The 26,325-nt window shown below is 50.3% G+C and overlaps 1 pseudogene; it reads right to left on the bottom strand.

The window, feature by feature from the left end:
• Positions 1 to 496: 496 nt before the first annotated feature.
• Positions 497 to 26,325, bottom strand: part of LOC149324756 (gastric triacylglycerol lipase-like) — a 59,739-nt pseudogene continuing 33,910 nt past the window's right edge.

The following is a 26,325-nucleotide window of genomic DNA, read 5'->3' as shown; positions in this document are numbered from 1 at the left end:
TAATCTCGATTGATCACAGCCATGAACAGCTGCGTCTACCTTTTTCCAGATTACTGCAGATGATTTTGACCTGTTATCTGGAAGTTTCCTTGTCGGCTTTAAATTGAGCGATGCCGCGAGCGGCCGGCGTTCGTAGTTCGACGACTGACAAGCACCTTTGTTGCTTACGCCGCTGCCGTGCTGTGTAGTTCTTTTGCGGGCGCAAGTCAGCCCTAATAAAGAGCTTCGTTAGAAAATCTTGTTGCTGTCTTCCTGACAGCTGGATTGCCGTCACTACGACGTGACAATATTAATAAACGGGGAGGCCATTGAAATAGATGTCACAGGCAGAGCTGTTCAAAACCAGTTGGGCGTTTTGTATATTCGGAAGTGAAAAGGACTTCGAAAAAATGCCTTGTATTGTCGTGTATATTTTGGCGGTCGGTTTAAGGCGCTTCCTTTAAAACATTGGTCGATCTCATTCCATTTCGCAATCCGTGAACTCCATGGTTTCCTTTCACGGTTGTCCGCCAGCGCGACTGTCGAGTGCTTCGATCATCAGCTTATGGAGGAAATCCGTGGCGTTATATCCGATGCCGAAGTCACCATGTCGAAAATCTGGCTGCAGAACTACGTGGTGGAACAGCAGCCTTGATCCGAGCCTCTCTTTGAGATCAGACTAGTCCCTTGGGGAGGCCAGGGTGTCTCCGTCAGACGAAAACAGCCCCACCGGTGCAGAGATGCGTTCCAAAGGATACGGAGGGGGCTTCGTCTAAAATGAAAAAAAAAAGATAGAGATAAATAGATTAATATCCCAGGCATTCCAAGCGCATGCAGAGGCGTCCAGTGAATGAACTAGACAGAGTAGAACATTCGTTGAGATAAAGCGGAATGAATTTGAAGGATGTGTGCTTCACCGGGCATACCAGAGCATGATCGATTAAAGGATAACATCAAATAGAAATAAAACAGAAATCGATCTTGGTTTGGAGTGTCTAAGTCCTCAGAGGGTGATTTTTGTGAGGCTACAAAACCCGTACCTTAAATAGGCAGCACTAAAAACTGTGCCCATGTTGAGAGCCGCGACTCTAGTATGCGCGGTCCCTTTCAATAAGTCAAGTTATGCTCCCTTTGGAGCTTCCAGGCAGGCAGGCTTCTGCTGCTATGATTTTAAATCAAATTGAAACACTCATTGTTCTACGAAAACATCTGCTGTCTAAGTTTCGACGCTTTACACGTTTTACATGGTCTCCAGAACCACTGAACGGTGATCTAGGTGTTAATTCCACACCCTACCCCCCCCCCCCCCCCAAAAAAAAAAAAGTAGGAAAGACACACTGGCCTTTCGTGATTAAAGCTTAATGCCACATGATCAGAACACGACCCTTAGGCGAGCGCGCTGCAATTATTATTTCATGTCATGTGGCAATTTATTTCCTTAGTCGAAATTGTGCACCTTGGTTATGCATTGTTGTCGTAATAATAAAAATATAGTAAGTTTTTTTCCTGATGAACATAATTATTGCGGCGGTATGAATTGACAGCAGAAGCCGTCATTCTTCGCCGGATCTTTCGGCCGAATGTTTTCTGAGTGATTATGAGATATGCGTGCCCTTTGAGGGAATCTTCTAATTAATTTTAGAACTTGCCAGGCGCCGAACGTGATCGTTGGTAGCTGATAAGCTTTGGTGACAACAAAACTGTTTGAATGATTTACAAGCGCAATGTACCGCCTCGCTTCGCCTTCGACCTCTTAATTTCGGGGTTTTGATGTACAGCTTAAAAAATAGAGAAAAATCGGAAGCAAAATTTGAGCAGGACCTCATCATGAAAGTAATAGGCGAAAAATTTAAGGTGACAAAAGTGTAAAGAGAAAAGTAAGAAAATTTTTCTTTACCTGACCATACAGTTTCTCATTTCCCATACGTCCATGATTGTACATGAGGAAATTCTTTGCCCTGTATATCTTATTAATAAGAAAATTTCCTCATTTACCCGTGTGCCTATTTCAGTGACGTTCTGATCACTTTTACGATCTTGACAACGCGCTTGTATTTGATCTTAAGGCTCCAGCTGTTCGTCTTTCCGGCAGTTATATTCGCGGCAAAATGAAATGTTTCGCGTGGAACTAAAATAAAGCTCGGGCTGTCCAGTCGCAAGTTCTTGAGAAAAGATGAGTATGGGAAAGTGGCGAGAGGTCGGGCACTGGAATAATAATGGTAACTGAGGAGCAAAACATTATATTTGGGCGAAAAAGTGAGCACTATCCTTTTGCGAACGGCGCTTCTTTCAAATTGCGAGCAGTGATTGTATGAAAACGTTTGTATTTTGGTGTCAGACGCAGCTGATATTTGCACAAAACCGAGGAAGCTGCACGTTCGCAACATATTTTCAGAGGACACGAAAATTCTAAAACACAGATATTTACCCAAAACGTAGCTTGATTTTAAAACTTTGTTTTCATATCTTGTCGTTGACTTGATCGAGTGAAATCATCGTTCATTGAAGCCTCTGTGAGGTCAGCCAAAGCGTTACAGCTAAATTTCCTTTTGTGGTTGCTCATTTGCGCCGGTCATTAAAAGCTAAAACTTCTGGTTAAAATCAGTTAGAGTGGATTGAAGATAAAATTCAAGCAAAGATATAAAGTTTTCATTGGCAACCCCAATGGCGTTCTGAAATCTTACTTCAGCAAAATCATTTATGCTCTCAAGAATGGCTCTAAAGAGGCCGTCGTGATGAACAGAATAGCAACAGTTCTGTACACCTACTGAGAACGCACATGATTTATTGTCAAATCCTGCTCTTATTACAGTCAAAATCTAATCAGAGTTCCTAATAAGTTCAACTAAGGAGTTTGGCAATCCCCTGAACTTACCATATTGGGCAAATAAAAAATTAGGAACAAGTAACGAGCTTTGCACGTGGGTTAAAGGAAAGGGTGCCATCAATGTACAACTGGAACGCTTTGGAAAATAAAAAAAAAACAGCTAAGGAAAAGCGCCGACAGAAGCCTTGTTTTGATATGACTTTCGTTGTGCATATACTTTAGTGATGTTTGTGAATATACCTTGAATATAAGTGTTTACTGTCAATCTCGCAAGAAAGTATAAGGAGCACTAGTGGTGCGCAGTTTGCTGTTCTAGATGGCCCATTCACTGCCCGGTCTTCTCGAAACTAAGGCCTTTCGAGCAAAGTAGCTTTTCCTCACCTGTACGAAGTGGCGCAGATTTTGATACGAGGTGCCGACAGCAGTGTGGGGGAGGATCACTGGTACCCTTGTCTGAAAGAAGGAACCGAGGTTGCTAGCCTGAGTAATGTGAGATGTCATTTCCAGATACGTTGCATTTTATTCTTTTCGCTTCTAGCATGCGGCTAGAGCTCTGAATACATTTCCAATTCAAGAAGGACCAAAACTTTATGAAAGTATTATTCGGTGCGACATCAAGGCGTCGCTAGAACCAACATTTCACAAACATACGCGCTTATTGCTGTTTCGACAGTTATGTTTCCAACTGGCGAAGTCTGACATTGGTACCTTTCGTTTAGAATAGGCTCTCTCTTCAATTAAACACCGCAGATTTTCATTTATGTGGCCTTCTGTGTAGCCCGTTGTGCTCTAAGCGGTGCGGGCCGGGCTCTATTATTTTACTTTCCTTTTAGATAAGCCCAACCTAACATCTGTTCACGTTCATCATACTCCTTAACAAGGAATATATTTTTTACTTCGAATTTTTCCAATTTCGTACATGAGGTGTTAAACTTGGCGCTAAAAACAATTTTTAACAAAGCAGGGTTGACCAACTGATAAAACAGGTACTGATAAAACAAATACAATCATCATTAAGCTACGCAACAAAAGTAGATAGCTCGAGAGCTTGTACCAGGTCATTTCTATAGATATTGCACAGTACTTGGCCTAAAACGGTTCCCAAAGAGGCACTTATGTAAGCTACTAAGAAACGAACTGGCTCCAAAGATGTCCCAAACTATTTCTTTGCTTTCTAAGTATGATGTAATCAATTTTTTTTCTCAAATGGAATACATGTGGTTTCTACTTTATCAGTAATTTATCCTGATGGACTCCATTAAAGTTTCGGCGTGATCTCAATGTGTCATATCGACAAGGCCAACATTATGAATGCACTTTGATATCTGCATTTGTAATGACAACGAGCTATGTACTACTAGAAGCTCTTGGTCGGGAAATGCGCTTGGCGTTAACAGGAATCAAAACACTCCGAATGCTGTCATATCTGCCGCGTGCATTGTGTTGCTCTCCGAGATGCAAAGGTTATGTCTAATTAAACACTCCTGCACCTTACTACTAAATACGTCTGCATCGTACGGTATTATTATAAAAATTACAAGTTTCGATAGATTCAAATCAATAAAACAGAGTACTAGGCACTATGTTTCGCATCCATTCAACTGAAAGCCCTAGGACACGTGCGATGTTCGCACCTTAAGACTAACTCTTTGGTGTTCGCGTTATTACAACTAATGCTATTCTGAATTCCTGCGCAGTAAAAGAGACTTTCTGCGATGACGGCTTACGCGCACTGCGCTCGCTTGTGCAGTAGCCCTTCAAACAATCTGCTGAAGTTCACTGAGAACAGTCCGCTATTTGCTCCACGATAGTTGAAAAGTCTGGAAAGTTTCAACTGCTCTTGTCCGTGCGTTTGAGTTTTCCCATTCTAAAGAGGGCCACTGCTAGAACGTCTCGCAAGGAAAACATTAGCACTTGTTAGCAACTAGAAAGCGATATCGACGTCATTAGAGGGTACAAGAAAGACAGTGGGGCTGAGTTGTGACCATTCCACCTAATTAAGCGTCTCTAGCAGTGTGCTCCAAGCAGTCCCAAAAAAGGGCCACCGAGGTTCTCGAAAAACGGTCAGTTAAAGACTCTTCTGACTTATTTGTCCTGGCAGCAATTTCATTCTTGAAACGCTGCATGCTGTTCTATACTTACCTTTCCATGTCTATCAGCAATCAGGACTAATGTGCGGGATCATTTTTGCACATAGAGAACAGCTTCTGTCATTAAGTACTGGTGCACCTTTGCAAAGGGCAGCCAATTTTTGTTCGCATTGTTGGCTTCTACTGTGCACAGTTTAACCTGTTCATCTGACGTCGTGAAAGAAGCAACGTCCTAGTACAGCTATTGCTTTATTAATGGGATTAATTAAAAGTGCTCCTGAGTTTATAGACATCATGCAATTGTTGAGAAGACAGGAGGACTCTTTGTATTCATCACTTAATCTGATAGAATTGTTGAGAAGACAGGAGGACGTATTGTATTCATCACTTAACCTGATAGCCTTAAAATGCAGGGGCGTCTATAGTCTCTTTGATTAGCTCAGCGCAAGAAGAAGGCACGGCACAGCATTAAGGTATACACACAAGTTTTTAGCTGGTGGCAAAACCAGTTTGTTGCATAGAAGATCAGGCTGCAATGTTTTCATTGAGCAGGTATGCGTGCGTCGGTGCCTTTGTGTCAGGCTTGTGACGAAGGTTATATTACCGTATTTAACTGATCCGGACTGTTCAGAAGAGTCAGAATGTATAGCAGGGAACAGGGAATTCCTTTCAATGTTATGCATACAAATTGGGCGACCTCTCTCAGTGTCGTGGGAAGATAGAGGTAGCCGCTGTCTCCTTTCAGGTCGAGGAGAAACTGCGTGGGAACAAAACAGTGCGGTAGAAAGAGAATACAATGTTGTCTATGGACTAGTGTAGACCGCAAGTACGGAAAAAAAATGCCGCAATCAAAACACCTGTATTTTAAAAACAATTAAGTGTTTGTGAGAAAACATTGCAACAACTTAAACGATAGGCATGACTTCGTAGCATGTGAGAAGAAATCCGCCACGCATATTAAATGTGAGAAACATGAAGTCATTTGAGAGTTATGCCCAAACAGAGCTCTTTAAAACGGCGCAAAGACGCGAACGAATAATATTGAGGACACACACGGACGTGTCTTTCAACTATGTTTATCGGAGAAATTTAGATATCTATAGATCCGTAATTAAACACCGAAAAAACGCAGAACAAAGTGAGAGATGGAGAGAGGACGAGCGCAGACTATGAACTGTTTTTTTATTCTTAAAAAGGGGAAGCTACATTAGCGCCAGACACTTCGGAAAAACAACAAACAATTAAACACAAACCAAAGAACATGTGTGCACAGATTAGGCGAGTCACTTCATCTTTACAAGGCATGAACAACCGCTCATCAATATAGAAGCCAGTCCGATGTACTATCGCGATGGAAGGAAACGCGAACAATATGTTGCCTACGAGGTCCGGTGTTGGAATTTTTTTGATCGCCTTATTACTTCGGTGGTAAAAAAAAGACGCTATAGTCGTCCGTGTGGCATTCTGGGGCAACTATAAAGGCTTTTTCTAACCACCCAGGGAAAAGCGCGATCAATAGAATTTCTAACAGCGCAGCGCATAGGCGCCACGTTGTTCGCGTTCCTTTACATCGCTACAGGACGGCTTGCTGTGCGAAACTGGACAGTGAAGACAACGCCAGTGTCACAGTTGAAGAGTGGTTCCCTATGGGCTACAGTGAACCAACTGCAGCAAACTGCTCCTCAACTGCGTCTCGGGTGTTGTATCGACGGTCCCGCTTTGGTGCCGCAAGAAGTACAGCCTTTGTCAGAAGTTTAGAGCCCAGGGGGTTTGCTTCTGGGCCACACTGCTTTGCTCGTAATGCGCGCTCAGCGTCCCAAATCTCCTGAAGGTAAGATTTTTTGTCCTGCTTCCTCCGATGCGTACGACTTCCGTGAGTGCTACAGGAGCGCCACAATAGTGCTTTGAAGCAAACCTCCTGGGCTCTAAACTTTTGACAAAGGCTGTACATCGGGCAGGCTTGCCGCTGTATTATTGAGCGGTTGTTTCAGCAGAACAGGTGTCTGAAAGAGGCAGTGTCGACCAACCATGCGTTGCACTGTAGACAGAGCGAAGATAGCTCCTCTCACTTAGATAAGAGAAGTTTCTTGTTTAATCACCCCTATCGTACTTGTTGGGAACTAGTGGAGGCGTATGCGATCGGTCAAGAAGACGTGTGCGTCTTCCGATGCTTCGGAAGGTGGTTGCTTCTAACATCCAGCTTCAAGCACCGCCCTGAATCAAAACACCTCTACTTGCGCTTCATCTGCTGGAACGGCTCAGCACCAGCCCACTACGGACTGCCGAAAATTCATATATATACCTGGCGTTCCGCTGCGTCTCATCTTCGACTACACAGCCTGACCGCTTAAGGCACTCTCGACCTACGTACACCGAGTCCTATCGCCCCTGATAGGCAACACATCAGCGCACATGCAGAACTTCACCCACTTCGTCGAACGCTTTTCCAACGCACAACTGGAAGTGGACGAGTGCATGGTTTCATTCGACGTGGTCTCGCTCTTAACCAGCTTTCCTGTGCCAATAGCCTTTTCCGCAGCGAAGCAAGCCCTCGAAGCGAACGCTGACCTAGGCACCAGGACGAGCCTGAACCAAGAAGAACACTGCCGGCTCTTGGAGTTCTGCCGAAGCAGCACAGCTTTTTCTTTCAAAGGGGAATTTTATAAGCAGATCAGCGGCACTGCCATGGTCGCCGCGATCTAGGTGACTGCAGCTAACTTGATGATGGAGGCCATCGAAGAGGAGGCACTGATGTCGTTTCAGGAAAAAATATATTTCATTCCTTACATTCACGACGTTTCTGTATTCTGAAGACATCGCAGGTCGAAAATTTCCTGGCACACCTCAACTCAGCCGAACCTTCTATTCGGTTCACAATGAAACGAGAAGGGAAAAACACATTGCCATTCCTGGACGTCTTCATAAGAAGAAAAAGGGCAGATCTAAAGTTCGGTGTCTATAGGAAGCCAACCCGTACCGGCCGCTACCTAGATTTTAATTCCGACCACCCTACTAGCACCAAGGGATCCGTCGTCTATTCTCCTCCGAGAAGAGCAAAGCCAATCTGCTCCTACGAAGCGGAGAAAAAAGCAGTAGAGGCCACCGTTTTCGCCAACATACAGAAGCATGGCTCCACACGTGGCTTCATTCAACGCGTTGATCGCCGTCAGGCTCGTAGGACAGGCGAAGCAGCCAACAATGAAACAACGGAAGGCGCACGCGTGGTGCTTCCATACACGAGGGGAACCAGAGAGGCATTTGCGCGCATTCTGGGAAAACATGGAATCTACGTGGCTCACATACCTGTTTTGACAATAAGCAGCATCTTACGACGACCGAAGGACCGTGTCCCCAGAGAAAAACAACCAGGTCTTGTTTACAAAATCCCATGCTCCAAGTGCCCAGCTTCACACGTCGGCGAAACAAAAAACCTCCACCAAAGAACAAGGCAAGATAAAAATGACATCTGGCTGATGAATTCAGAATCCAACCCCTTCGTCGAACACTGCGAGCGCGCCGACCACCGAACAGCCTTCGAGGAGGGGAGCGTCTTGGTCGTGGAGCCAAACCGGTTCACGAGGCGACATGTGGAGTCATGGCACATCCGGCTCACAAAGGCGGGGATGAATACGACTCCAGAAACGCTCCCCTCCGCGTACGTTAGTGGACTTCGGAACGTGCTGACAAAGGGAGAGCGAAGGCAACACCCCGCTGCTGCTGGCACACTTTAGTCAACCCTGAAGAAGGGACCGAGTTGGTCCCGAAACGTTGGCAAAAATAAATATTGGTTGGCGGCAGTTTTCCCATAACTTCTCAAGGACCCAACCAGACGGACTTCCGTCCTAGATGTTTTGGCTCAAATCACCGAACAGAATTTCTCCAGATTAGATCACACACACCTGTGCCTAAGCAACAGTCACGACAGCAACAAATGTGAGAGAAATGAAAATATTACTCACAAATAAGAGGTCGGAAACAGCTACCAGTTCACGGAAAGGAAAACCCATGTGCGTGAGGTTGGCAACCGGAGCGTACCCGATTAGGACGGCGACCTGCAAGGAAGGACTTTCAGATTCAGACTGTTAAAAAGTTTTGGCATATATAGGTGTCTGCTACTTCGAATTCAGACGGGATATTTGGATTGAGTGCTCGTAGCTATGCTTTTGGCAACTAAAGTGGCCCACGCCAATGGTGACCGCATGAATTTCATTTCTTTGGTGCTGCACTCAGATTAACAAAATGCTCTATACCGATATGAAACTATAATCTCTTCACCTTATTAACAGAAGGCTAAGCAATCTACACGTGAAGAGCTGCAGTCACGCGCACATATTACTGCGCTCAGTGCATCCTAACAATTCAGAGGGGAACTGCTCAATTTGATCTTCTTGTCTCTAAATCGGGCTTCACACAATAACTGCTGATGGTTGCAGTGTTCTTTCTTATAGTTATAAGTATCTGAATGACAGCGGAAGCAGTGCTGCCAACCCCTGCCTAAGAAGGTCCTCTCCAGGAGCCTCATTGTACAGTCTTTGAGCACTCGCCCAAAAGATGAGAATATATCATTTGCATTGAGATTACGAAGACCAGAGTTATCTATTTTCTACAAAAGTACATCATGCGGTCCTCCAGTGTTCATGCCATTGACTTCAATGTTAGCAGTTATGTCGCAGCACAGCTATGCCGCTGTCCACTCCCGGCTGCACTGATACCGCTTTTGCCAATGTGATTGAATAGTGATGTACTAATCGCATACCTGCTTGGCTGCTTTCATTGCTGTAAGCGTGTCTGCCTGTATACCTATAAATGGCCATATATAAAATATGGCTGCCAGCTTGTCCAAATAGAACAGGTTTTCGGTACTCTCCCTTGTGAAGATCGTGTTTCATGGGGCCTTTTTATTGTCTAAGAAGACCGTGAACTTTTGTTTTATGTAATTCCAGAGGACAGCTTAACACTGCAGGTGCCTCAAATTCATTGTCATAAATGGTTAAATTTTCTGATTCAGAATACACGATATAAAAGCGGAAACACAGAAAAGGTGGTTGTAGTTTTTATTCTTTTTGACAAGTTTCAAACGTGAAAATTAGATCAAGACTTTTTGATGAAAGCAGTAAACATGCACTGCTTAGCTTGCGCCGTTGGCATACAGTTTACAAGGCAGTAGAAGATAACGAAAAAGAAAACCAAGCCACAAACGTAATCCAGAATGAACTTGAAATATGCTCAGAGAAGAAAAACAAAAATTCACACTGCGGGTTTGAGTGTATACTAAAGCGTCGCCGAAACCTTGTTTCAGGAAAGTATCACTGTTTCAACAAGTGTATCGCTAAGGCAGGTCTAAAGACCATACTGTGAGGCCGGCAGTGTTTTCATGTGGAGTGGAGCTCCACCTGAGCAACGCACCTTGTCGTTGTACTCGGGTCTCGTGGAGAGAAGCACCATGCTCGAAAGGAATCCCTGCGAGGCCACCAGCGAGGGCACCTTGGATGACGTGGTGGCGTTAAGCATGGTGTCGACGGCTGCGGCTATATCCCAGCGGCCAATCTCATTGAAGCTGCGATAAGAGAAAGAATGCGTCAAAATAGGCTTAAAGGGGTTTATTTTTCTAAGATATGATAAGAAGGTGGAGTAAGCGTCATGAATGAAACCATAAGGAGATTTTATTTACTTATTTTTTGTTCTGTACCTGCATACACAATTAGGCACTACAGATAGGTTGGTTCTCTTTTTTAAAAAAAGAACAGCGTATAAAAGTTTGTTTTAGACTCAAGACGTCGTAGGAGCATCAATAGATGTGATTTGTAGAACATCAGGCGGAAGTTAATTGTAGGTATATGCTGGGTTTGAAAACAAAAGGTACCTGAAAACATCACCTTAATAAACCGCTTTTTTTGGCTTTGAAAAGTTACCTTTGCTTCGCGAAATAAAGGGGGTTCCACCGAATACTGTTAGCATTATATAAAGCTAATTATATTGATTCACAAAATGGCTCTCTCCGGCATAGCTTAGTCAGCAGCTCAGTTTTTGAGAGTGTAGCTTCGACGTCCTAATTATCCCTGACTGTTAAGTTTTACTGAATGAATAAATGTAACTGGAACTTCTAGGTATCCAATTATTTGAGAGGCTTGTAGCACCCCATGTAATATCCATATCACCTTTTATATTTTTACAAATGTCAATTTTGACGCTGCTGCACGGCAAGGAACCGACGCAGCGCGGCAAGGAGAAAGGATAAGCCACACCCACATGCAGGCGTCATACACTGGCCTAGGTGTACCGTGCTTTGTTCACCGCACCCTCGAGAGAGGGGCGAAGCAACTCCAATCAACTGACAGTCTACTCACTTTCTGACAAGCGCTTCTGGGGGTGGCCAGCCGTCTGTGCGGACGCGCAATTACGGTACGGCTGGGTGCACGGCCCCAAAATTCCTTCGGGTGCAGTGGAGACAAATTCATATTTTCTGAATATTGAAAATCAATATCGATATTACTTACGCTTGGCTGAAAACCAGACGTACCTGGTGTACGAATTCAAATATTACCTATTCAGTATAATTTCTTCTCGTGCTTGTTAAGAAGCCCTCGCTGTATTCTGGTCCACACTAACGCTACCGCCGAGCGGTGGCTCAGTGGCTATGGTGCTCGGCTGCTGGCCCGAAAGACGCAGGTTCGATCCCGGCCGCGGCGGCTGAATTTCTTTGGAGGAGAAATTCGAGGCCCGTGTACTGTGCGATGTCAGTGCACGTTAAAGAACCCCAGGTGGTCGAAATTTCCGGAGCCCTCCACTACGGTGTCTCTCATAGCATTAGTCGCTTTGGGACGTTAAAACCTCATAAACCAAACCATAAACCAAACTAACACTACCAGTGCTATATACCGACGCGAGCATTCCTCTCCATCATAAAAGACTTACTTTAGCAATTTCTAGATGTCCGAGGTCAAGCACTGCGCATGCGCATTTGGTTATATGTATAACTTGGGACTAATGACACAATGTCAACTTCTGAATGATATATATTCTAAAGAAAGTTATACTCCTTTATCTCCCGTGCACTATTAGAATGTGTTTAACTTTTGCAAAAATGATTTTTCCTACAGTGTTTTTAGGAATAACAATAGCAGCCCTGTTCACTATTTCATCATGTTCGTCGCTAATTACAAGCATAAAGGGCGCCAGCATACTGGTGTGTGCTCGAGTATATCGATCGTATGAGTAAGAACATTAGATGTTGGATTGATCTTTCTGCAGAAATCTGCCGAGACACATTTCCCTTGTTATTTCTCTCGAATATGTGCAGAGGCTCCTAAGTTAAAAGGACGCTCGCTTTGAGAAAGTTCCTTATGAAAGCTGCCTATATTCTGCGCGCATTTTAAAAAGAATTATCCTCTGCATTGCGAGTTGTCAGCACAGAGGATAAAAATCTTCAACCAGGTTGTCCTGAATGACAATTTTGACTCTCGCTCCGCTGCACTATTTTCATTCGACAAATATCGTGCGCATGGTTGTTGAGCCCTAACTAATTCGCAACGAATGCAATAACACGTTCGGGGCACACAGTGGTTAAAGTGCGAAATATAGTAAATCGCACGGGGTACTACACAAATACTTTATATTTCTGATTATTCTTCTGCTTAATTTTTGTCAGCTCGAAGTTCGAAGCCACCGGCGAAAAAGCTGTTTAAAGCTTGTAGAGTGCGTACATGCCTATACAAGGCAACAGCAGTTACATCATAAACAGAGATGTGACTTCATATGGCCTAAACATATGAAACTTTGATTACCAGGTATTCCAAAAAAATGCGCTAGTTCCATCAATCCAATTCTCATATTGGTCCCACTATATCCAAATCATAGCTGCAATAAAAAACTACTCCTATACTACAAGGGTGGAAGAGTGGGCTAGTTGGTAGCTCATCTTGGGGAAAAACACAGCGCACTCCTAAGACCAGGATGAAGAAAGACAAGACAATTCAGCGCTATTTCAACTGATTATTTTATTGCGGAGCGACTTATATATACTTGTCTTTTTTATCGTGTTTAGTTTCCATTTTTTGTTGCCTCCAAGGGTCACCCTTGCCATTATGCGTGTTTCCATTTTAGTATGTTATCTTTCGGTCACGTGCAAACTCAGCAGATGTTACCCATGTCTTCCCGCCCCCTTTTCGAACATATATATTGTTACGGGACGGCGGGCCCGTGCAGAGAAAGGCACAGAGACTCAGACACAGGAGACTCAGACATAACCGGCGCGGCGATTCCCCTTTGTTCTCTGCTTCACGCGCTAGCGCCGCGCGCTCTCCCCTCGCGCTCGCGCCGCGCCTCTTCTTTATTTGTATACCGCAGCGCGCTCTTGGTTGCGAAGGTCGTATGCCGTTACATCTTTCCACCGGGGGGGGGGGGGGAGATAAGAGTCTCTTCCGGTCTCCAAGATAAGAGGGGCAAGACACCGCTGGTGTCCCCTAGCGCGTGCTTCGCTTTGCAGGCGGCATCGAACTCGTCCCGATGAGCCCGGGCTGAGGTTCTTCGCACCGGCGCAGCTTGGTGCGCAGGAGGCATCGTCACGTCGTGATGACAGTGTCGTCTGACACGAGACGGTCCCGGTAGATCCCGGGGCTGCTTGTAGGCGACTCCTCGCCGTACGAAAAGTGCGAGGGCTTCTCGCACCGCGGGACTTGGGATTGCGTTCACGGAGCAGCGCTCCACTTAAGGGGCGGCATTCAGGAAGGGAGGCCTGGTGCTGGTACGGGAGGGCGGCACTAGGGAGGACGTGGGAGCCAAGTCGGGATCACGGTGGGTGCCGGAGACATAGCTCTTCATGTTGGAGACATGTTCCGGAAAAATGTGGTGTACACCGCGTGGTCGAAGCTCGGGGAGGTCTTCTAGACGGTACGTAACGGGGCCGAGCCGTGCAACTACACGGCAAGGGCCGCGGAATCGGGGCAAGAGCTTCGCGGCACGGCCAGTCGCGCGGATGGTGCGGCGAACGAGGACCAAGTCACCGGACCGAAAGGAGGGAGGTGGTGGTGCTGCAGCATTGGCCACTTGCGCACGCGCATGGGCCGTGAGAAGGTTGCGCTGAGCGTCGAGGCGGGCGGAACGAAGTCGTTGGGCGCAGTCAGTCGGTCACGCAGTAGGATGGCGAAGGCCCAACTGCGCGTCGAGAGGGATGGAGGGCGTTCTGCCATAGACGACTGAGAACGGCGTGACATGCGTTGTTTCTTGAGCCGCAGTGTTGAGTGCAAAAGCTGCAGTAGAAACAAAACGATCCCAGTTTGTGTGGGACGGAGCGACGTAGGAGGCGAGTATATCCGTAAGGGTGCGGTTGACACGCTCCACGAGGCCATTGCACTGGGGATGATTGACGGATGTAGTGGAATGCGCAATGCCGAAGGAGCGGAGGGCACGCTCAAATTCTTGGGACATAAAGCAGCTCACGCGGTCCGTGATGAGGCGTTGTGGCACACCATGCCGAAGAACAAGATGTTGTTCCACAAACAAGACGGCATGAGCGGACGACGTGTCGGGAACGGGCAGTGCTTCGACCCACTTGGAGAAGTAGTCGACCGCAACCAGAATATACCGGTTGCCGGCGCGTGTCTTCGGGAACGGGCCCAAATGATCCAGTCCAACCAGTTCGAAAGGTGAACTCGGCGGCGAAAACGCTTGCGGGGGTGGCTTGGTTACTCGTGTGGATGACTTCCTGAACTGGCACGTCTGGCAGGACGCCACGTGTTCCTTGACGTCTCTGGACATATTAGGCCACCAAAAGCGCTCCGTCACTCGTGCGTAGGTTTTGCTGCGACCAAGGTGACCAGCCATGGGAGCGTCGTGTAGGCCGCGCAAGATTTGCGACCGCAGTGTTGCCGGCACAACTGGCAACCACACGGGTGGTCGACCACGGGACCACTTCACATGACACAAGAGGTTATCCTTCATTTGATAGACCCGGCGCAGTTTGCGGAGACCTGCGCCAACGGCGGTGCCAAGGGAGTGGATTATGGCAGCAACGTCGGGATCTTGCGCTTGCGCGGTCCTGAGGTCCGTCAAAGCTGTCACTGAACAAGGATGGCGAGAAAGGAAATCGGCATCCTGATGTGCAGAGCCGCGCCGATGCACTATGGTGAAATCATACTCTTGAAGTTGCAGGGACCAGCGTGCAATCTTGGCATTTAAGTGTTTGGCAGACTGCAGCCAAGTGAGAGCACTATTGTTCGTGACGATGGTAAAGTGACGGCCGTACAAGTAGGGACGGAACTTCTCGACGGCCCAGACAACGGCGAGGCACTCGAGTTCTGAAGAGTGGCGGCGGCGCTCAACGTCGGAAAGCTGGCGGCTGGAATAAGCTAGTACTTTATGGTCACCAGACTCGTCTTCCTGCAGAAGGACAGCGCCGAGCCCATCTTGGCTGGCATCCGTGTGGAGGACGATGGGGGCCGATTCGTTGTAATGGGCCAACGTAGGAGGCTCGAGGAGCGCGTGCTTGACGTCAAGGAACGCGAGCTGTTGGGCCGGTGTCCAACTCCACGCTGCATTCTTCTTCAGTAGGGCGGTCAACGGAGCGCTTCGCTTGGCAATGTTGGGTATAAAACGACGGAAGTATGAAGCAAATCCGAGGAAACTTTTGAGCTCCTTGGCAGTGGTGGGAGCTTCGTAAGCCGTAAGCGCTTTTAGCTTCTCCGGGTCGGGACGGATGCCATGCCGGCTCACAACGTGACCCAAGTACGTGACCTCTGCGAAACCGAAGAAACATTTCTTTGGTTTTAAGAGAAGCCCAGCAGAGGTAAGGGCTTCGAGGACGAGTTTGAGTCGCCTTTGGTGTTCATCAAACGTGGCCGCATAGACAATGACGTCATCCAGGTAGACCAGCGCCATAGTCCACTTCATATGGCCTAAGACGCGGTCCATGAGGCGCTGAAAGGTGGCTGGAGCATTTGACAGACCGAACGGCATACGGTTGAATTGGTAGAGGCCGTCGGGAGTCACGAATGCTGTCTTTTCCACATCATCGGGGTGAACAGGCACCTGCCAGTAGCCCGAGAGCAGATCTAGGGTGGAAAAATAACGGGCCCCCTTCAGGCGGTCAAGTGCATCGTCGAGGCGGGGCAGCGGGTACACGTCGAGACGAGTGATAGCGTTCAACTTGCGGTAATCTACGCAGAAGCGGAGTGTTCCATCCTTCTTGCGCACAAGGACGACAGGGGAGGACCAAGGGCTACAAGAAGGGGCGATGATTCCCTGGTCAAGCATGTCGCATACGTGCTGCTGGATGACTCTCCGTTCAGCTGGCGCGACACGGCGAGGTTGGTGAGGAATAGGCCCACGGTTTTCGGTGTTTATCCGGTGTTGGGCCCAGGAAGTGCACCCGAGTTCACTGGCGCTTAGAGCAAGGCAACTGCGATGCTCGAGCAGCAAGGCCTTCAGAGAGGCGAGCTCCGCGCAGGTCAGGGTGGGCCCAAAGTTAAATGCGTCCCATGATAGGACCGCCGGCGCTGGAGTGTGGTGAGATGGTTTTTCATGCTGCAAAGACGCAACCGGTGATGCTGAGTCCAAGACTGATGCTGCACCCAGTTGCGTGCCGGGAGTCAGCACGAGCGGTGCGCGGCTGATATTAAGCATTAACACGTGGGCCTCTCCATTGAGCACTGTTGGGACTGTGGCATCCCACCGCTGCCACCACTGTTGGGACTGGGTGTCCGAGCCAGGAAACGGTCGAGGCGACGGTGAGTCGAATGAACTTTATGTACAGTATGTACAAGGGCTTTTACATGATACAAGGTCAAGAGCACCACGGGCAGGCACACAGAAGAAGGGCGGCCCCGGCGGCGAGCGTAGCTCCGGCGTGATGGCTCTTCTGCTGCCCGTCTGCTGCTCGGGTTCAGCGCGGCTCCGCTTTTAAAGCCGCTGGAAACGGTTACGGCAGTCAGCCGTTCAAATCCTCCAATCACTGGCCACCATTCAAATTAGACCAATGGTCGAGGGGCGACGGCCGATGACGCGTCGGAGGAGCCCGCACCGATGGAGAGGAGGGGAGGAGGAAGGGTCCGTGTCGGCGCCGGCGTGGCTGGATGAGTCACGCTGCATGTCGCGACTTGTCCGAGAAAGTCTGGGCCTGCTTTGAGCGTCGGCGAGCGCGCAGCGCTTGTTTAGACAGGCCCGCTAGCGAAATGTGGGCGCCGGCACGACAGCACCACCGCCGCCAGACAATGCGCCACGAAGACGAGCTACTTCCGCGTGGCTCAGATGCGGGGCGCGCTCGTACGCCAGGCTCCTCCAAGTTCTCGTCCGGTGTTCAGCCGCAGGTAGCTCCAGGCTCCTTCCCGAGAACGGGTCCCTCTCGTCAGGACAGGATCACTGCTCCGCAGCTTAGTCGCCCAGGTGACTGGATCAGCTTCGCTCGGTCCGTCGGAAGAGCTTGCTTCTCAGCATCGGTCGTTGATCGTTCTGCATGTTGCCAAGAACCGACCGACAACAGGCAACACCCAACACGAGCAAGTGCCTTCTGTCACCCGTCAATACACCAGACTTAAAGGTCACAAAAACTCCGCTAGCAATAGTTCTGTCCCCTTTTTGTTCCCTCTTCTACAAGAGACACATGTGGGATACCAGAACTCCAAAGTAATAAACTCAAACAAAGTGTCGAACACATGAAACACTCGGAATGAAATGAATGCAAAATAAATTCGCTCTCTTGAGATCACTCGGCCAGAAGACACTCAGCTGAGGCCACAAATGAGGATATCAATTTTTCCCCGATCTACGAGCGAACTTAACAGCTGTTCGCGAAGAGACAAAATGTAGGTCACGAGGAGGCGAAGCCAGCCTTGCTTAGAACATACGGCTTAGTGCGTCTACGTTCGCGTTTTCCTCGCTTCCAACGGACGGTAAACGACACTCGCTACAGCGGAAACTAGTGACTGCCTTTTTCGCTGTGCTGCGCTTTTCTCTCTCTCTCTCTACTACCGTGGTAGCTAACGTCTCTGCCTCTTTCGCGGTAGACGCGCTGTTCTTTCTCTCTCTACTACAGCGGTAGCTAATGTCTCTGCCTCTTTCGCGGTATACGCGCTTTTCTTTCTCTCTGTACTTGTCTTTCCAGTTTCTACGGGAGCTACAGTACGAGAGCGATTCGCTTTCATAGGCTGGCAACTTGTCCCTTTCTTTGCGCTTCGCGCGCCAGTCGCGACGTCCCATAGCGAGTGCGCAACGCTTCCGATGGGACCGTTCTTTCTTTCTCTCTGTTCGTGGGGGCAAGTCAGACCTTGCACGAGTCTTGACTTTCTCGCGCATCCGTTTGCCTTTCCGCTCGGTGTGTAGTTCGCCTCTACACGGCCTTTTGATTTTACGCCTACTAAGTGGCGTCATTTCGAATCGCGGCTTTCTATCGCGATAACTGTGCTTGGCTGAGCGCTTAGACGATTTCTTCTTGGCAATTTTCTTGCCCCTGTCACTGCGGCCTCGTACTATCTCTCGCTCTTCGAGCCGTTCTCGTGTTTTCCTTGCGCGCGCGTGCCGCTTTCTGTGGGAGCGCGGTTGCTCCCGTGACTGCAGCGCAAAGAGAGAGCCGTCCTGAGAACACGCGCCTTTGCGCGTCTCGCTCTTTCTGTGCTGGCGGCAAGATTCACACTTATCCCGCTCCTTAATTTTTCGCCTCACGGGCAGCGCTCTCTTGTATCTCGGTTTCCTCCCAAGATACTCTTTCTCGCGTGAATGCTTGTATGCTTTCTTTTTGCAGTTTATTCTACTGCCCAGACCTATGTGCCCCGACACACTTATGCGCTTCGCTTTGCGCGATAGTAATGCCTCGCACATTTCTTTAGCTCTGGTTCTGACGCTAGTTTTAGGGCTGACAACGTGACTGACTTTACTGAAGTCATTTTGCCGGCGACGCTGGCGCTTCCGATGGTGGAAACCAGTTTTCGCGCGTTTGCCCTTTCTCTCTTTTCGGCGGTGCCTGTCTTTCTTATGCCTGCCTTTCATCTTTCGGCGCCACCACTCTTTCTTTTGCCTGCCTTCCATCGTCTTTCGGTGACAGCTCTCTCTCTTGAGCTTGCCTTTCCTCTCCTTTCGACGGCAGCACTGTTTCTCTTGTTTCGCTATCACCTTGTGGCGATAGCTCACATTCCTGAACTGGCGGTGCCTTTCCTTCCGGCTGCAGCTTTTTATCGTGAGCTTTCCTTTCGCTTTCGCCTGTGAAAGCAAATTCTGCTTCCGTCGCCTAAATTTCTGCTCTCTGACAACGTCACTATGATTCTCAGCCGATTCACGTGCGCTACCTCGATCAGACCTGTCTTTGGCGCCTTCACTAAGTTCCTCAAAGCTGCGCTGTTCCTGCTCAGCGTCTCTGAGTGCGCATTCGGCCTCATCTTTTTCGGACGGGTTGACGTCTACCGCCGCTATGTTGTCTGGAACGTTCTGTTCTCCACTGTCGTCCAGCGCCTTAGCTTCTTCAGGCGCAGACGAACCAGTGTTTTCTCCTGACATTAGTGTTGACACGCAGCTCGCGTCGTGCTCCTGGCGCGTTTCAGCTGATAGCGGATGAGGGTCGGCTCTGCACTCAGTCGCGGTGTTCCCGCTACTGCAGCTGCTTTCTGGTAAGTCGCAAAGCTCAGAGCAGTGCGAAAGCACGGGACTCGTTTTGCATTCCTCGCCAGAGACACTAACGCACAACTCAGCGTCCGCAAACTCTCCATGCGCCTGCTTCCGTTGATCGTAAGTTTCGGGTTTCTGCATCTCTGCCGAACGCGCTGAACAACACGGTGTGCCGTCCTCATCTACTTCGCTTGCGTCGGCGCAAGTGTTTTCACTAATGTCCAGACGGACGTCCTCTCTGCCCTGTTCGGCAACTTCTGCTTTCGACACGCTAGGAGATTCGCTTTCCGGTAACTCCGCCACAATCTCAATGGGCGAGACCTCTGTAAATGCATCGTCCGATGCTGTGACTACCTTATCCGATGGTGTAGAGGTTTTCTCAGTTGGCGAATGCGGGGCAATTCCCAATGTTACAGCAGCAGTTACATCTGCCACGTACGGACTACGTTCCTCTGTGCCGCACTGGCAGCTCTGCTCTACAGCTACGCACTCTACCTCTGCGTCACGATCTTCCGACCCTTCAGCATTTTCGAGCCACTCTAAAATGTCGGCTTTAAACTGGTACGGAAAATCGTAAAACGATGGGGTGCTATACTCTCGCAGGTAACTTTGGCGAAGGTCCAGCGGTGACACGTTATATCTTGTCAGTAAAAAGCTTTTCAGCTCATCGTAGTCCGCCAAGCCGCCATCCAACAGGCGCTTGACAACGTCATACGCTTCACTGGAAAGCAGGGCTACCAACTTCTGTGCCCAACCATTCCGCTCAACGCGCTTTCTCTCGCAGGCGCGCTCGATCTCCGCAAGATATTTCGCCATATCTTCGGCGATCACGAAGGGCTGCGGCCTGTCTCTCAGCTGATGACCGTTGTTCTTACGCAGAGCGAACAATGTTCTATCTCTGTCATAAAAGATCTCGTGTGCTTCAGACTCCAGGTCCAAAAGTTTCTTAGCGCGAGCATGCCGTTTTATCTCAAGCTGCCTCCGTTTTTCTGCCTCCTCGCGCTCAAGCTGCCTCTGTTTTTCAGCCTCTTCGTGCTCACGGCGTCTTTTGGCCTCCTCGCGCTCACGGCGTTCTGTGATCTCTTCCTAGGCCTCATTGGCTTCCTCAGCCGTTACATTCTCCTTTCGCATGATCTCAAGAATCGCATGCTTTCGTTTTGCGGGGCCCAAATCAATGCCCAACTCTTCACAAATTTCGATGAGTTCCTTCACTTTGAAGTTCTCCATCGCACACAATAGCCTCTTGTAGTTTGCCCTTTTCTTAGAATTCCCTTGCCGTTCACTACTATAGCGCTACTAGTATGACACGCGCAAGTAATTCTTTCCAAAACGCCTCGTTTACTCCCTCTGCACCAGCTTTCGTTTCAAAGCGCTCCGACTTGGCTCGAAACAGCAAAGCTCTCCTACAGTGCTACACACACAGCCCTACTCTAAACTACAATCACGTGTGCTAGAGCAGTCTGGCGAATTGAGGGGAAAACATCAGGCACTCACCGCGCCGAGGTAGCTGACGTCGGTCGATCCCGCAGCTGCCATCCACTGTTGGGTCTGGTGCATCCCACCGCTGCCACCACTGTTGGGACTGTGGCATCCCACCGCTGCCACCACTGTTGGGACTGGGTGTCCGAGCCAGGAAACTGTCGAGGCGACGGTGAGTCGAATGAACTTTATGTACAGTATGTACAAGGGCTTTTACATGATACAAGGTCAAGAGCACCACGGGCAGGCACACAGAAGAAGGGCGGCCCCGGCGGCGAGCGTAGCTCCGGCGTGATGGCTCTTCTGCTGCCCGTCTGCTGCTCGGGTTCAGCGCGGCTCCGCTTTTAAAGCCGCTGGAAACGGTTACGGCAGTCAGCCGTTCAAATCCTCCAATCACTGGCCACCATTCAAATTAGACCAATGGTCGAGGGGCGACGGCCGATGACGCGTCGGAGGAGCCCGCACCGATGGAGAGGAGGGGAGGAGGAAGGGTCCGTGTCGGCGCCGGCGTGGCTGGATGAGTCACGCTGCATGTCGCGACTTGTCCGAGAAAGTCTGGGCCTGCTTTGAGCGTCGGCGAGCGCGCAGCGCTTGTTTAGACAGGCCCGCTAGCGAAATGTGGGCGCCGGCACGACAGCACCGACAGAAGGCTTCGAGGGGAGATCATCTCTCGGGCCGGAGCCGAACACCGGGTAGGTTCGAAAATCACATCCGCTGTGATCGGATTGTCGGACTTGGCATGCACCCAAGTTGCCGCACCCGGTGGCAGAGTAACGGCGGTCGCCACAGTCACGGTAGTGACGTCGACTGGCTTGACTCGACGTGGCCACTTCGTTCCGAGGTAGCGCACAGATCCCAAAGCACGCTTGGTCGCCGACACCAGGGACTGCCACAGGGTGACACCGACGCTGGAAATCCAGCTAAGCCAACCCGGCCCACACAGAGTTTGGCTCGCACGTGATTCTGTGGTGGTAAAATTGAGAACGACTCCGGCTTGCTGGCACCACCCGCACCCGAGGACCACTGGCCAAATAGGGCTGTCCGCGACAACAAACTCGGTGGAGATGGTCTTTCCGAGTGCTGTCACGTTGATGGTAACACGTGCGACTTGCTCCACCGGGGCGCCGTTAAAAGCTACGAGCCGGGTTTTGGCGGCTGAAAGAAGCAGGTGGGGCGCGTTGACAATAAGCGATTTGTCGAGCACATTAACAGCCGCTCCAGTGTCGACCAAGGCCGCTACGTGCCGATCAAGCAGGGCGACGTCAACGAGCACGTAGGGAGCTTCCGTTGTCATCGAAGCCGACGAAAGAAGGGGACGCGGCGAACTAAGGAGTGCGGGGACGGACTTTATCCGGGGGCACCGTTCCACCGAATCGTTTTCCGACTTCGGAGGGCCAGCACAGTCCCTCGCGTAGTGTCCCCTCAGGCCGCAGCGGAAGCAGGTCGTGCGGGTGTCATTACGCCTGCGTCGGGTAGAGGCCGCTGTGGGGACTGAGAACCGAGGAGCCTGCACCGGGACGCTGTGCTCGGAAGACGGTGGCGACCCCCGCGTGGCCGGCAAAGTCGATTCCGCCTCGACGGCGAGCGCCATGGCGGCGCGGACGGACTCAGGACGCCCAGAGCGGACCAAGCGCTGCACCTCAGGGAGTCGGATGGCGTCGACGAATGCCTCGGTGCCGACCAGGGCCACGGCGTTCTGAGGCGCCCCCGGCAACGACTGCAGAGCCAGGCGTTCTATGGCGGCGGCGAGGTCCTGGTATGTCTCCCCGGGCTCTTGACGGCGGACTCGCAGGCGGTGGTACTGCACACGGGGGTGACCTGAGGCACTGTAGTGGTCGACGAGGAGGCCCGCCAGGACAGTATAAGAGCCCAGCTGGTCAGGCGGCACGTTCTGCAGCAGCTCAGTCACGCGGCCTCTCAGTTTGGCGACGAGCATTCGTGCCTTCATCTGCTCGTCCCAGCCTCTCGCCGCCGCAATACTGTCCAGCTGGATGCGGTAAGCATCCCACGAAATGGTGCCGTCGAACGTGGGCAACTCCACGACGTCCAATGATGCGCCCGCGCCGAGTATGCTGTTGGCGGCTACGACCGCAGGTACAGCGACGGCAGAGCTGGGTACAGCGGTGGCGGGGACGTCCAGAGGCACCGGACCCGTGTTCGGCTCGCCTGGCAGAAGGCGACGGAAGTCGCGCCGGATCGCCTCCATCTCCCCAGCCTGGACAGTCAGACGGGCCTCCCATGCGTCCATCCGCTGAGTAAAAATATCGAGGAGGCGCTCAATACCGGCGTCCAGCCGCTGCGGAGAACCGAGCCCCTCCGAGCGCCCAGGTGTAGCGATGCCGGCCGCGGCGTCGTCGGCGCCGTCGGCTGGTGGCGGAGTCCTGTCGACTGGCACGTCGGGGACTTGATTCTGGGAGCGGGTGAGCGGCATGATCCCACCGCTGCCACCAAATGTTACGGGACGGCGGGCCCGCGCAGAGAAAGGCACAGAGACTCAGACACAGGAGACTCAGACATAACCGGCGCGGCGATTCCCCTTTGTTCTCTGCTTCACGCGCTAGCGCCGCGCGCTCGCGCCGCGCCTCTTCTTTATTTGTATACCGCAGCGCGCTCTTGGTTGCGAAGGTCGTATGCCGTTACAATATATGTCGCTCCGCAATAAAATAATCAGTTGAAGTCAGCGCTGTATCGTCTTGTCGTTCTTCGTCCTTGTCTTAGGAGTGCGCTGTGTTTTTCCCCAAGATACTACTATATTTCTCTAAGAGCAAAATTTGGAGCTAACGGACTCGACATTGAATTGAATCAGTGATTGACTTCAAACTTCTTGCCTCCATTGCCAGTATCGGGGGTCCTTATGACTCAGCTTTAGGTGGCGAGAGCGGTTTTCGATGTCCCTTGTGTTCATAGACCACACGTCGTAGCCATGGTCAGCCAAAAGGAAACCTGCCACGAAAGGTATGAATATTATTGAACATTTTATTTACCGGAAAATCTATTTTATAACATTTAGGCGCTTGTTAGCATTTTATTTTGTTTGTATTGTGAGATTGTGAATGCCCTAAGCTGGATTTATTGACACTGCCCGGAATTTCGTACGCCAGGAAGACTACCATGGGATATGAAGAAGAATATAGAAAAATGCTGATGACGTTCGCGCACAGTCCTTGCAGTACTTGCCCCCCAGGACGAAAGTGACAATCCTGGTTGCGAGTAAGAGGGATATCGGGCGACGGGCAAAGGTCTTGATACGCAGCATGTAGACGATCTCTATTCCACGACAGCGACGGCCCGTAACAGGTGAGGACGTTGTTCAAGCACTTTTTAGGGGCCAATATATATCGGCTCATAAACTCTTCACATAACCCTGGAGTGCGCATGTATGGCGCACGCCACGAAGGCGAACATGTGTCACAAAATTCGGCGCATTTTACAAACAAAGAAAAACCGCCGCGCGCACGGCGTCTCGCCGGCGCGAGCCCAACGGGAGAGAGGGAAAGCCCCCGCCGAGCGCGTGCCTCTCTCTCCCCTCCACCACCGCTCACCGCCACGGCGTGCGCCGAAGGAATGAAGTCATCCACGCCGATTTCTCTAGACCATCCGAGTTGCTTCTACAGCTGACGGGGGGAAGAGGGGGAAGCCTTGCGTGCGCTAAGACATGACCCCCTCCTCTGCACTCGGACGTAGGCGACGCCGCCACGATGGCGCCACGCCAGAATACGCTCGAAACTTCGAGACGCGACCCCCAACCTCTGACCAATGGGGACGCGCGGCCGGCGACAGAAAGGAAGGGAAACTATACGGGAGATGCTACGTGTATGTGCGCGCCTACTTTAGCGCGTAGAACAAACAGACGTGAGAGCGAGCCTATAAAAGAAGGACGTTGACCGCTCTCGAGTCAGTCCGGACCGCCGTTTAAGCTTCATCGAAGCGCGCCCGTTCGACTCCCGGGAAAACACCACTCGGCCAGCATCGGACCAACGAGGCAACGTTCGCCAGTCTGCGGGACGGCATCGTCGTTGAACTCTGGTCGTCGGACTGCCGCAGTGCCCGGTGAACAAATTGTGTTTTGTTTGTTTACCTCTCTCTCGTGTGTTAGTGCACTTCAGGTGCAATATTGCCTTTGTATTGCATTCTCTCTCGAGTTTAACTCTGCACGTGTTGCATTGTTTAATTAATCACTTTGTATGTGTCTGTACTAGTGATTGTGAAACCCTCTGTATCGTCTCAATTGCTGTATAAACTTTGTTATTGTTTGTGAACTTCTGGCTCCGACCCATTCTCTGGCTTGCGACCAGCGAAAGCTGGGCACCGAACGGCCAAAAACCTCTTGTCACTTGGTAGCTGGTCTCCGCTGAGTTTGCCACGCTGAGTCGAGGGCATCTCCTTTGAGTCCGAGACCGCTACCCCCACACGCTCTAAGGGTGTCTGGGAGCTTCCCACGTAAAAGTGCGCGAAGTGTGGGTGACACCATGGGATATGAAGACCAATATAGAAAATGAAGACGCGCAAGTTCACGGCATTATACGAGGCGGTAAGCAAATTGTTCATGGAAGGATGCTGAAGTTTGGACGGTGAGAGAAAATAAATATGCCTTCATGACTAAGGCAGAGGTCCGTTCATAAACTTGAAAAAAATGTCGAGAATTGGGTTGTCCGTTGCAGCGCATTATTGTAAGGCAAATGTAAGAAATGGGAGCAGGGAGTCCCAGTTGGTATGACCAGGGTGAATGTTGGTGGAAAGCGTGTCCGAAGTGGTCCGATGGAAGCGTTCTGCGAGGCCATGGCTTTGGGGATGATAAGCGCATGTTGTTTTATGGGTTCGGTGCTATGCACGGATGTTCGAAGCTCGGTCAGGAGGAGGCGGCGGGGAAGGGGAGGTGCGGCTATCGGGGTAGTGGTAGTTCCTGCGGTAAGGAAACTGCGTGTATATGTCGACGTGCAGGTGGTCACTCTAGCCGTCCCGGTCGTCACGCATTCGCCGGCGACAGACACGGGCTGCATGGCGAGTAATTAAACAGTAAAAACAAACTGAATGAGGTGGACGCGGACGCCATGCAAGAGGGTAAGCAGCGGCGGCAGGTCTTGAAGAAAGAGCTGCGAGGTTGGGCTGCATAATTTCAGAATTGGAGGGCTGGGGATGTGACAGTGGGGTCGCAGCAACCTCAGCATACGTCGGGACGCAGTGAAAAACGTATGGGGGGCTCTTGACTAATCGGGGTTTGAAGTACGCCACCTCGTCCTTGATCATGCCACGCAAACTGGAGACAGGAGGTGGGGGTGGGAAACTGGCTGCAGACGATTAAATAGCGCCGTCGAATTATTCGCGGAATATAGAGCGAATGAGCTTGCGCCAGTCTACATC

This window comes from Amblyomma mixtum, unplaced genomic scaffold (assembly GCF_055824585.1).
Source record: "Amblyomma mixtum isolate Tamu unplaced genomic scaffold, ASM5582458v1 scaffold_19, whole genome shotgun sequence".
NCBI classification, from domain to species: domain Eukaryota; kingdom Metazoa; phylum Arthropoda; class Arachnida; order Ixodida; family Ixodidae; genus Amblyomma; species Amblyomma mixtum.
The sequence above is the reverse complement of the archived record's forward strand: the minus strand, read 5'-3'. Positions and strand labels throughout refer to the sequence as shown.